Below are 13,600 nucleotides of genomic sequence, written 5' to 3'. Positions count from 1 at the left end.
TGGATGGAACTCACCTTCATTGGGTAGGAGGGAGGGAAGGGCAATCTGCTTTAACAGTTAACTCAATCAGATATTAATCTCACCCAGAAACACCCTTTACAGCTACACCAGAATAATGTTTAACCAGATGTGTAGGTATACCATGGCCCAATCAAATTGGCCATTAACCATCTCACCATTCCACTGATAAAATGTGGGAAGATCAGGACACTTGTCCTGTAATGAAAGCAGATTCAAATTCATGTTTCTCTCACTTCAAAATTTTATACTCTAGGTGTTACTGTGGCATTAGTGTCATTCTACCTATAATCCCCACCCTGGGGCTATGCTACAAAGAACACAAGGAAGATGCTGTTCTTTGTCTCCCTCTTTGCCCAGGAGTGAATGTAGTGTTGTGTTTTGTTATTGGGTTTGCTGATTGTTTGGTTAGTTGGTTGATTAGTGATTGCTATGAAGCCCAGGCTGGTTTTGAACTCAGGGTTCTCCTGCTTCAGGCTACTGAGTGCTGGGATTATCGGTGTGTATCACTGCACTGAGCTTCAGAATTGAATGCTTTGATCAAGGCTTATTCAACTGCAATTATAGAAGCATCTATTCCAAGCATATAAGGTGAACAGCAGCCACAGGAAAGGAGAGAGACAGTGGTACTTCTGACTTCAGCTTCCTCATCACAGATGAAATGAACTCTTGATTTTGTTCACTCCCTTGCTCATAAAAATGAAAGCTTTCAAATGACTCATCTCCTTATATATCTGACATATGAAAGGTGCTCAATCAGTGTATAAAAGTCAATACACAAATCTAACTGCATATTATAATTTGGACATTTCTATCATTGTACTAAAATACAGTGGAAAGAAAACTGCAAAATAAGTTTGGGGCCAAGATGTAAACAATGTAAGATGTAGAGAACTTGGTGGGGCATTGGTGTCTGATACCTGCACGCTAGCTACGCGAGAGGCAGAGATCTGATAATCAAGACTACAGGCCAGAGCCATTGCAGTACACTGAGCTCCATAGAGACAGCGCAGGGGCAAGTGAGAGCCGGACGGGCACCGAACGACTCTGTGCCTCCCGGAGGAAAAACTAAACATGGGCAAAGGAGATCCTAAGCCGAGAGGCAGAATGTCATCATATGCATTCTTTGTGCAAACTTGCCAGGAGGAGCACAAGAAGAAGCACCCGGATGCTTCTGTCAACTTCTCAGAGTTTTCTAAGAAGTGTTCAGAGAGGTGGAAGACTATGTCTGCTAAAGAGAAAGGGAAATTTGAAGATATGGCCAAGGCAGACAAGGCCCGTTATGGAAAAGAAATGAAAACCTACATCCCTCCTAAAGGGGAAACAAAAATGAGGTTCAAGGATCCCAATGCACCCAAGAGGCCTCCTTCGGCCTTCTTCTTGTTCTGTTCTGAGTATCGCCCTAAAATCAAAGGGGAACATCCTGGCCTGTCTATTGGTGATGTTGCAAAAAAAACTGGGAGAGATGTGGAACAACACTGCTGCAGATGACAAGCAGCCTTATGAAAAGGCGGCTGCGAAGCTGAAGGAAAAATATGAAAAGGAGATTGCTGCCTACCGAGCTAACGGAAAGCCTGATGCAGCAAGAAAAGGAGTTGTGAAGGCTGAAAAGAGCAAGAAGAAGGAGGAAGAGGAGGAAGATGAGGAAGATGAAGAGGATGAAGAAGAGGAGGAGGAGGAGGAAGATGAAGAGGATGATGATGAATAAGTTGGTTCTAGCACCGTTTTTCCCCCTGTCTATAAAGCATTTAACCCCCCTGTACACAGCTCACTCCTTTTAAAGAAAAAAATTGAAATGTAAGGCTGTGTAGGATTTGTTTTTAAACTGTACAGTGTCTTTTTTTGTATAGTTACCACACTACCGAATGTGTCTTTAGATAGTGCTGTCCTGGTGGTATTTTCAATAGCCACTAACCTTGCTGGTGCAGTATGAGGGATGTAAATTGGCATGGAAATTTAAAGCAGGTTCTTGTTGGTGCACAGCACAAATTAGTTATATATGGGAACGGTAGTTTTTTCATCTTCAGTTGTCTGACGCAGCTTATACAAAATAATTGTTCTGTTAGCTGAATACCGCTCTTTAATTGCAAAAAAAAAGTTGCAGCTGTTTTGTTGACATTCTGAATGCTTCTAAGTAAATACAATTTTTTATTTAAAAAAAAAAGATTACAGGCCAGCAGGGGCCAACAAATCTGAGATGCTTATCTCCAATTAACCAGCACAAAGCTGGAAGCAGAGATGTGGCTCAAGTGGTAGGGTACTAGCTTTGAGCAAAAAGCTAAGTGAGAGTACAAAACCCTGAGGTTAAGTGCCAGTTTTCACACACACACACACACACACACACACACACACACACACACACACACCATATTGAAAACTCATTTCTCAACTCTGAATATGTCTACCCATCAGGGCTGCTCAAAGGAACAATCCCTGCCTATAGGTCTGACTCACTGGGCTTTGGATCTAGCATTTGAGCTCCTAAGAGGAGGCTTTTGAGGAAGTGTCTGGGGCCCACTTTTATCTGTGACTCCCACTTCTAAGCCCTTCAGCCAGAAGGAGAGATCCAAAGGCATACCCCTAAGTCTAGTGAGAGGGCCAAAGTAGCCCTGGGACAGCTTGATGTGTGTTATCCTGGGTTGCAAGAGACCCAGAGAAGATAGGCAGCTAATGCGGCCAGTTGAGCAAAGCAGTGACTCCATGCTACTCCAGGAACAAATCAGTATTAGACAGTCCTCAGACTATATGAGACCCTTAGAACAATTTTGGCTTGGGATAATAAAAAGGGAACCCTGCCCTTTAAGTACACTGGTGTTGAAGGTCAGAGAAAAATGGGAGGGGAGGGGTGGAATACATTTGTCATCCCAGCTATGTGGAAGACATAAATAGGAGGATCAGGGTGTATGTCTGGCCATCTAAGAATATGAAACCCTACCTAACATATAATTAAACATAACTAAAGCAAAAAGGGCTGGGGGCATGGCTCAAATGGAAGAGTACTTATATAAGTCCCTGAGTTCAAACCCCAGCACCACAAAAAGTAAATAAATAAATTTGAAGATGTGGGATTTAATTTTTGTTGCACCCATACCTACCAAAAATTTTTCTTACAAACATGATAATGAATTCATACTCTTTAGGGGAAAAAAGCAAGTATATCTGACTTCTTATATAAATTTAAGAATTAAAACAAAGAGAAGAAAATACCTCTAGCTCAAAGACCAAGGTGTTTCTATAGGACTCTCTCTCTCTCTTCTCTCTCTCTCTCTCTTTCCCTCTCTTCCCCCCCAAAAACCCTTGCGTGGGAAACTTCTGTCTCTGGGGTGAAGATGTGATCTTAGGCAGGAGGCTGAGCAACAAACAACTTGGAATACATAAGGCTTGAAATTGCCTTCAAGTCTGGCCTTCTTTCCCATGTGGAAGAGTGGAAAATACAGGGGGAAAAAATGAGGTAGAGGACGTGTTTCCTCCACTCACAGCTGTGGATTTGATGCTGCCACAATCCAAGCAGGGTTTGAATGTTACCCCAAGGGTTGGTGCTCAAAGCTTAGTCCCCTAGGTGGTAATGGTATTGAACTGGTGGAATGTTTAAGGTATGGGGCCTAGTGCCACATGGTTATGTCACCCAAGGCTCTGCCTTGAGAGTGGATTGATGTAGTTCTTGAGGGACCCAGCTAGTTTCCAGGAGACTCAGTTGCTATAAAGGGAGTGATGGTACCTGTCATCTGTTGATGTAAATAAGAGCTCTCACCTGAGCCAAGAAGCCAACACCAGGCTCTTAGATCTCCTGAACTGTGAATGGAAGAAATATCTTTTCTTTATAAAGTAGCTAGGCTCTTGCAATTAGTTATAGCCCAGTCAACAAAGGCATATCTTTTCTATGTATGTTATTTTCTTCCCATGAAAGAGTTGCCTCACCCTTCAAGATAGAACACACACACACACACACACACACACACACACACACACACACACACACGGAAGAGAGAGAGAGAGAGAGAGAGAGACAGACAGACAGACAGACAGAAGTCCTGTTTTAGTGTTTGTTTCTTGGTAACCTCATGACATGGCTTTCACAGCAGCTTCTCATGTGTTGGACATGCCCAGTTTCACCCTTCAAGCACCAGCTTACCTAGGATACAGAGATAAAGTGGTATCACACTGTTCTGGAATTCTGCATATGTCAGCATAGGGGACTATTAGAACAAATTCCTTATCCTGCACATATGACAATTTAAAGTTAAGTACCTATATGTTAATGACATTCTTTAATGTTAGCTTATAAAAGATTAAACAGAAAAAAAACCTTTTCTGTAGTAATTATGGCTGCTTATCAGACTATAAGCAGGAAGAGAAATGGAAATGCATTTTTGTTTGATTAAGAACTCATATGGATAGTAGCTGAACTTTATTTAGATATTTAAATTAATAATAATGTGTAAAATCCACTCATTGGTCATCACACTTCAAAATGAAAATTCAGACTTCTAGGAAAACAATTTCAGGTGACATGCTGGAAGGATTCATAACAGATCCTTGCCCAATCAATCAATCTTTCTAGGTCAAGGGTCCATCAATACACACTGGACCCAGCAGCTGTAAATAACCCTCACACCCCAAATCCCATGACTCTATGCATTTGGAATGAAATGGTTCGTTGCGACGTGGGCTGTATATCACTCTGAGGAATGCAAAGAGTTCCCCCAAATACCTCAACGTACAAATATGGACTTTTTGTGTACTGCCAATAATCTATCATTTCCTTGCAAAGATTTCACACATAGAGTTTTAATTCTAGAGGAAACTACTATTAAATCCATATGTATTCAGCAAGGAAAAGGTTGAGAAGAATAAGGGCAACAATAACCCACTACAACTTGGATAAACTTCAGTTTAGTCAAGTATGAGATTAAAACTCACATGTTCTACTTATTTTCTTCACTACTCTAAGCGAATGTCCTTCTAAATGGTGAATTGTAATAAAACTGCTCATTCATTCATTGTCCTCTCTCCATGATGCTAGTTCAGCGTGAGTGTTCATGATATTATCTGAATACTGGGAGGAAAGCCAAGATGTGGAACAATGGATCAGCATTCTATGTTTCAATGTTTTCTTTCATAAAACAAAAATACTGAGTTTTCTTAAGTTTCCCTCCTTTACCATTCTATGGTTCTATGCATGTTCTACTCAGTTGTTCTTTTCATTATCTATCAATATTCTAATTCTGTCTCATTCTGATGAGGTATGTTTATAATGTGCATTTCTTGTTTTCTTCTTAATAATGACAATAGCAACAACAAAGCAATCCCTTCCACCCCTGAACCCATTTGGGTTTTAAATGCTCCATTTTTCAAACACAGGTACTAAATCAAACACAAAAGTGTGTAAGTAGAATAGATAAAGAATCAGAAAAGGATTTCAAGAATTTTTTTTGTTTATTGACTCCTCCTCCTCCTCCCCCTCCCCCTCCTCCTTCTCCTCCCACTCCACATCCTCCTTCTCCCCCTCCCTCCCTCCCTCCTCCTCCTTCCTTCCTCCCTCCTTCCCTCCCTCCCTTCCTCCCTTCTTCCTCCTCCTCTTCTTCCTCCTCCTCCTCCTCCTTCTTCTTCTCCATCTTCTTTTCCTTCATACCATTACAGGAGTTTGAACTCAGAGCCTCAGGCTCTAACTTAGCTTTTTTGCTCAAGGCTGGTGCTCTATCACTTGAGGTATACTTCTACTTCCAGCGTTTTGCTAATTAGAGATAAGAATTTCACAGATTTGTCTGTATAGAACCATGATCCTCAGACCTCAGCCTCTTGAGTAATTAGGATTATAGGCACAAGCCACACTGGTACCTAGCTCAAGAATAAAATTTTTATATCCCAAGATAAGAAAAGATTCTTGATTAGTTATATCACAAAATGCCCCTGACAATGTAGGCACATCCAGGGTATTTATTAGCTTTTCTATGTGGAGGACTCAGAGGCTTCATCTGGTCCCTCTGAATCGAGCATCATACATGAAAACACAGGGCGCTGTGTCACTCCATAGTTCTTCAACAGGTTCCCTCAAAATCAGGACAATGATTCTTGGAAGTTAAACACTCAACGCTATGTAAACTTAATAGAGTCAAAGAAAGGAACATGATCTGTTTTGTTTTGTTTTCCTGAATAACCCCAGGATAAAAAGAATTTGTTGGTCTGATTTGCTCATATGTCTGTCTACATAGCAGTTAGTGTGGCTTGAGAGTCAGGTTCTCTGAATGGTTGGATTAGACAATATTCCCACTCTGTAGCTGGAGGTAGAGAGTCATGGGATGGAATACTCATAGGCAAGAAGGATTTTGAACTGTGAAAAAAAAGTAGAGAAAGTGCGAGAACAACCACTCATGGATAGATGTCATTTGACAGCTTAAGAAAGATGAGCTGTGATAAAAATGATTCTGACTGCTCAGATTCTGACTACTCGCAGGTGTCCCCTTGGTCCATTCGATCTTGGCCAGAGGATGTCAGTTCAGATCATTATAGTACAGGTAATATTTATTGGGTGCTAACTATACTTTTAAAAACATTACCTTTCATAGCCTTTGGGACTATGCAATCATATTCGAAAGAAGAGGTATTTAGAACTTTCTGGGGGAAAAAAGGTTCCCTTAAGCATAAAATATTAGACACACAAATATATAAATACATACATATCTAGACACGTTCTAATGAGACACAAGATTGTATATATATATATATATTTGGGTCCGGTCGTGGGCCCTGAACTCTGGGCCTGGGAGCTGTCCCTCAGCTCTTCAGCTCAAGGCTAGCGCTCCACCACTTGAGCCACAGCACCACTTCCGGCTTTTTTCTTTTTGCTTATGTGGTGCTGAGGAATCGAACCCAGGGCCTCGAGAATGCAAGGCAAGCACTCCACCACTGAGCCACCTTCCCAGCCCAAGATTGTATATTTTTAGTTTTAATAAAGATCTAGCAATTTGGCAAGGGAAAACAGTAAAATCTTTTGAGTGTGCGTTAGAGTACCTGCATTAAATTTACAGCATTAAATGTGCCATAATCATACTATGACTCCTTGGCCAAAGGAAAAATTAAAGAGAGGATTCACCTTATAGTCTCTTCACTGTATCTCCTGATCCATGAGGGGGTGGGGGGGTGAGAGAGGGTATGTTAAATAAAATCCCAAGACATTAAAAAGCATTAATGGGAATAGCCTCAATGTTTTTTTTTCCTGTTGCTGCTTTGGTTCCCAGTAACAGAAATTAAAGCCAACTTAAACTGTTCTAACAAACAAACAAACAAGATATAGGTTATTTATAAGAGTACTGGGTTTCTCACAGATACCCAGGGCAGCCCTTCTAAAGCAATGTGAACCAAGAACTGAAAAGCCACCAGTTTCCCAGGCAGGAGAGCCTCAGCTTAGCCTTTCTTATCTCCTCCATTTCCGCTCTACAGATGAGCCATGTCTCTGTAGCCCACATGGTACGACAGATACTTCACTGCTCTTGAATCTCTGTCAGCTTGCTCACATCACCATGTTGTGTTTACTGATCTTACTTTGGATTCTAAGTGTCAAAAGTCTTGAGAGAAAATCCAAATGGCCCAGCTTGGGGCAGGTGTCCCCTTGGCTCTATTCTATCTTGGCCAGAGAATGTAAGTTCAGATCATTATAATACAGGTAATATTTATTGGGTGCTAACTATACTTTTAAAAGCATTATCATTACATAGCCTTTGGGACTGACCCTTCCTTATCAGGACCCTGAACCAGTTATCAAAAAAAAAAGGGTGATTGTAAGTGATGCAGATGTCACTAGAGCATGAGAAAATGATGTGCAGAGAGATGCACATGTGTAGGAAAAGCTGGTTTAGGGTTAAGAAGCAATTTACTAATGCCACAATGGGAACAAGCCCAAAGTTCAAATTCAAATGACCTAATTCCAACAAGCTTATGAGCTATGTGGGTTGGATAAGTTCCTTGATTCCTCTGCTCAATTTTCTTTCCTTTCTGTGAAATTAAGATAATAAGCATATTGTATGACAGAGTGTACATGGAGCGATTAAGTACTATGTTCCTACACACTTGAAAATGAACAAATATTTGTATTTCTTCTGGGACCAAGAAATGTCAAAAGGGTGTACACTAGCAGGAAGAAAAAAGCAGAGAAGGAAAATGTCCACTTGCTCTAATGGGTATTACTGTTACCTAATATCATCTTACATTATGAGCTATGATTGTATCTATGTGTTGTAATGGGAATTTTTCTCATGCTTTGCATATATTTACATGCATTAGCTGAGGATTATCATTGTCCTAATTGGAGATACAAGAGAGTTCAAATATGTTGTTCTGGCTCACACAGCTAGTAAGCTATGGAAGTGTGAGTTGAGCCTAGACAGCCAGGTCCAGAACTCCCATCCTACAAATACTCCTCAGTCTTGCTCTCAGGCCAACAATGTGATAGGCTACACTAGCCCAGAGAAAAGATAGTATATCTTCAAGATGTCCAATTTGCTAGAATTCCTCCTGTTTATTCCACATGCCCCTTTAATGAGGTTACCTCATCAGAATTAATGGATTGTTATTCTTCTTGATCAGTGTGTAAACCATAAACTCTGAGATAGTTTGCCTACCACACTTAGTTTAAGATTTAGAAGATTTACTCGCAAAAGCTCTTAGAAGGACTCACGAATAAACAAGAGTGAAAAGTTAAACCAAGAACAGACATTTCTGTTTGCGCTCTTTTCAAAACTATCCAAACAACTAGATTCACATGCTTTCCCTGACACCACAGGCAAAGTCTCCTTCCCTGAGCACAGAATTTCCTGCTGGGGATGGGACAGCCACATCACTGTGGTAACTACTCAACTTCCCAGATTTTAATTTAAAAGAGTTGCAAAGAGCAAAGTATGCAAAGATGGTGTTGAAGGTTGATGACTTCTAATGAGGATTGGACAACATAACAGCAGATAGTATTAGTTGCCCAACTTCCATTTTCAAATCCATCTACTTTGATTTCCTTCATTAGGGAGGCTAGAAAAGCCACACATTTGCTTTTCTACTTTTTGGCCCAGAGTTGGCTGTGGGAGACGGTTTGGACTCCATGAAGTATACGTGGAAAAAGTTTCTGTCAAAAAAAAAAAAGGGTCTGGGAAGGTGGCTCAGTGGTAAAGCGCTTGCCTTGCATGCCCTGGGTTCGATTCCTCAGCACCACATAAGCAGAAAAAAAAAAAAGCCAGAAGTGGCGCTGTGGCTCAAGTGGTAGAGCGCTAGCCGTGAGCTGAAGAGCTGAGAGACAGCGCCCAGGCCCAGAGTTCAGGCCCCACGATCAGACCACCCCCCCCTCCGCCAAAAAAAAAAAAAAAAAAAGTTTGACACATGCCAGTGGCTCATGCCTGTAATCCTAGTTAACTAGGAGGCTGAGATCTGAGGATCACAAATTTGAAGCCAGCCTGGGCAAGAAAGTCCATGAGACTCTTATCTCCAATTAATCACAGAAAAATCCAGTAGTGGTGTTATAGCCCAAGCTGTAGAGTTTTAGCCTTGAGCAAAAAGAGCTTAGGGGCAGCACCCAGGCCAGAGTTCAGTGTCGAGGCCCAGAGTTCAAGGCCCTGGATGGACAAAAAAAAAAAGAAGTTTGCTTTCCTGATATAAGGACAGATGCCATGGCACCACCCTTCTGCTTTTTCTTCTTCCTAGTTTGGATATAGATTAGTCTCTAATGCTAGTGCTAGTGATGCTGTCTTCACCTACAATGGAAGCATGAAGAGAAATGAAAAATACTGTCCCTGGCACTTCTCAGATTTTAACAGTGACAAACAGTTCCATAAACAATGAAATCATAATTTGAAGAATTGGATGGAACTCAGTATAATCCTGTCAAATGAAGTAAGCCAGTCTCAGAAAGACAGTCATCACATTTTCTCACATATGTGAAGTTTAGGAGGAAAAAATTCCCATGAAAATAGAAGGGGAACTATTAAAGAAGAAAGGGAATGGAGGAGAAAGAATAAGCCCATGAAATAATATGATCATAGTACATTATATGCATGTATGGAAATGTCACAATGAAACCTACTACTTTGTACAATTAATTTATACTAATAAAAAGCTTTTATATTGATGGGTACCTGTGACTCCTGCCCGTAACCATAGCTACTCAGAAGGCTGAGATCTGAGGACTGCAGTTCGAAGCCAGCCCAGGTGGGAAACCCTTGAGACTCTTATGTCCAATTAACTAATAAAAAAAAATCAGAAGTGTAGCTGTGGCTCAAGTGGTAGAGCACTAGCTTGAGCAATGATGCTCAGGGGCAGTGCTCAGGCCCTGAGTTCAAGCCCCATCACTGGCACACACATGCTTGTGTGCACACATGCACATGCACACACACACACACACACACACACACACAAACATTTGCATTGATAGAATGTGATGGTTGATATTTTAGCCAGCCTTTTATCTTATATCTTTCAATCCTATTCCTATCTCTTTACCCCTCTGAAATTGTCAGAAATTGAGTTACAGAAGCATTATTGAATGAAATCTGAAGTGACTCATAGGGCAAAGTATAGTCAAAACAAATCCATACTGTTATTCTCTAACCATAACTATGTTAATGTGACATCCATTTTACATTTCTAATAGTATAAGAAAGGGAAGGACAACCCAATATTAACCACACTTACTGATGATCAGATACAAACATAGAGTCCCAAAGAATGCAAAGCCATCTATTTCAGGCTTGAGTTTTATCTTTCAGCTTTATGAGTCCATGGTTGAGAGAACAGGTTGAGGTCATTTTTTGACCTTACCTTTTTCAGCACTTAGGATAGCTTAGATCCTTCCAAACAGTCCCTCAAGGTCATTCATGTGGCCACCCCTGTGGTGGGCCCCAGAATATATCTCTTCTAGCCCCCTTTTTCTTTCCCCTCATACTAAGAAATGGGTGGATGAGTCAATGGGAGCAAAAGATTCCTATAGATTTACACATTAAATGTATAGTGGGTATTCCGTAGCTTTGTATTCGATGAATAAATTAAAAGGGAAGGTCTTCTGTAATGTAGATGTTGCCAGAGAAGTTTCTATCCCAGAGAAGCATGGCCTAACATGTTAAAACATTGAGGGTCAGCCTCATAGCAGAGCAACAGGGAAGCAAATTAGAGAGAATCTACAGCACGACGAAAGAGGAGTGCTGTTTGAGGAACAAAGGACTGTACAGGGTGGAGAGCAGCGTGCAGTGTAGGAAGTACAGGGTGAAGCAAAGAGGACATAGAAGTCAGAACAAATGGCTACCGGCTGACAACGGAGAAAGAAGGAAATCAGGAAAATCACTCCAGTGTTAGATTCAAGACTCAAGCATGGATTTAAGAGGACCCTGTTAGGAGTTCCAGAAGGAATAAAAGGCCATGGGTTTTTACATTAGTTATTATGTCCCCAAACGTATTAAGTATGAACCTCAATATTTCAAAGTACTCTACCCGGTGCCAGCTTAGGGTCAGCCATGTGATTGAGTTGTACATCAGCTAGGCAGTGTAAGGAAAGGCCGACCATTCCAGCAGACAAAGTAGAAGGGGGAGGTCAGATAGCCACTTGGTGGGTGGGTGTGGGGGAAGGCTATGGAATAGCTGATGTCACAGAAAGGGAGGTGGCGACAGTGACTAGAGAGAAAATTCCACCATGGGGCTGAACCTAACCCCGTATCTAAGCCACCTACATCCAATGCTCTGAATGCTCAGCACCTTTCCTACTGCTCATTTTCTTTTTTTTTTTTTTTTTTGTCGGTCATGGGGCTTGAACTCTGGGCCTGGGTGCTGTCCCTCAGCTCTTCAGCTCAAGGCGAGCGCTCTACCACTTGAGCTACAGCGCCACTTCCGGTTTTTCTGGTGGTTTATTGGAGATAGGAGTCTCACAGTCTCTCCTGCCCGGGCTGGCTTTGAACCGTGATTCTCAGATCTCAGCCTCCTGAGTAGCTAGGATTACAGGCGTGAGCCACCAGCGCCCGGCTCTACTGCTCATTTTCTACTACCAGACAACCAACTCCCAAGCACAACAGATAAAACTGGTACCTGAGGTTACACAGCAACCAGCCCAAGTACCGCCAGTGGCTCCTGGATCCAGTTCCATGCCTGCAATCCTAAAAGATGAAACCATTGCCTAGAAATAGTCTATTAGAGGGCAAGGTGCTGGTAGCTCATGCCCATAAATCTAACTATTTAGGAGGGCTGAGATCTGAGGATTGCCAGTACAGGCAAAAAAAAAAAAAAAAAAGGCCATGAGATTCTAATTTCAAGTTAATGAGCAAAAATTTAGAAGTGAAGCTGTGGCTCTAGTGGTCAAGTGCTAGCCTTGCATGAAAAAAGCTAAAAGCTAAAGGAAAGTATGACATCCTGAGTTCAAGCCACAGTATACACATACACACACACACACACACACACACACACACACACACACAAAAGAATGGATCACTCTCAAAAAACTAACAGGTGCAATATTTCGGGGAAAATGTCCTGAATTGAATGAAACTAATCTGGTCTGCTGTGAAAATACAGCTGCATAATTCCACAGGCAGATATGTGTCACTGGACGGTGAATCCAGGACTCAGGCTGCCTGTGGAGTGGGTGGTCGGCTGGCTCCACAGGATGGTCCACTTAACTGCTGATCTTTAGGACCAGTGCCTAAGAAGTTAATTTCTAGCTTTGAGATGGTTTCTGGTAATTGTAGGTAATTTAAAATATAATTGCAATTTAGTTGGGGGAAAAAAAAAGCCCTTCTGTTTTGCAGTGTTTATGCTCATTGCTCTAATTTAGGGTCTAGAATGTTGGATGAACTGCACTTCAAGATACGCCCATTTTTGTATCTTCCTGATTTTACCACCGGTGATTATGAAAACAGCCTCAGACAACTATGGTCTGCATCGCAAGACAGACACTGAGAAGGCTGCATACGAAGTTTCACATTGCTGGAAGGTTCACGGTGGACGATGTTAAGGATTATCATAGAGATGAAGAAAACTGTCAGGCCTCCAAATGCAAAACGCCCCTAAAAACATCCAGCTTACCCATGTTTATAATAATGCTATTTATTTATTTGCATCTTTCTATAAAGGAGGATGATGATGGTGGAGCTTGATGTGCTCTGAGCAGGCTAATGGAGATATAATTATATAATGCTGCTCATGTATAGACCCTAGGAACTTCTCTCTGAGTTGTGTGTTATAAACTTCTCCATGGTAACCCAGGTGAGAACCTAATGTTTTTCAGTGTTAACAGGTTTTGTTTTGCTTTGATCACCATGAGAGCCAACCTTTTAAATGTATTTTTTAAGAGAAGGAATTTCACCATCTCTATTGTATGAATTTGTAGAGTGTTGTTGTTGTTGTTGTTGTTTTGTGCTGTTACTGGGACTTGACTTCAGAGACTCATGCTCTTACTCAGCTTTTTGCTCAAGGTTGACACTCTACCATTTTTCTTGGGTGGGGGGGCAGTCCGGTCGTGGGCCTGAACGCTGGGCCTGGGCGCTATCCCTCAGCTCTTCAGCTCAAGGCTAGCACTCTACTACTTGAGCCACAGCGCCACTTCTGGCTTTGTTTTTCTTTT

At 41.6% G+C, this 13,600-nt stretch overlaps 1 pseudogene; it reads left to right on the top strand.

The window, feature by feature from the left end:
* The first annotated feature begins 1,089 nt into the window (after positions 1-1,089).
* Positions 1,090-1,726, top strand: LOC105982621 (annotated as a pseudogene).
* The last annotated feature ends 11,874 nt before the right edge of the window (positions 1,727-13,600 follow it).

The sequence above is a fragment of the Dipodomys ordii genome, unplaced genomic scaffold, assembly GCF_000151885.1.
Source record: "Dipodomys ordii isolate 6190 unplaced genomic scaffold, Dord_2.0 Scaffold16, whole genome shotgun sequence".
NCBI classification, from domain to species: Eukaryota; Metazoa; Chordata; class Mammalia; order Rodentia; family Heteromyidae; genus Dipodomys; species Dipodomys ordii.
Note: the sequence above shows the minus strand (reverse complement) of the source record. Positions and strands in the feature narration are given on the sequence as shown.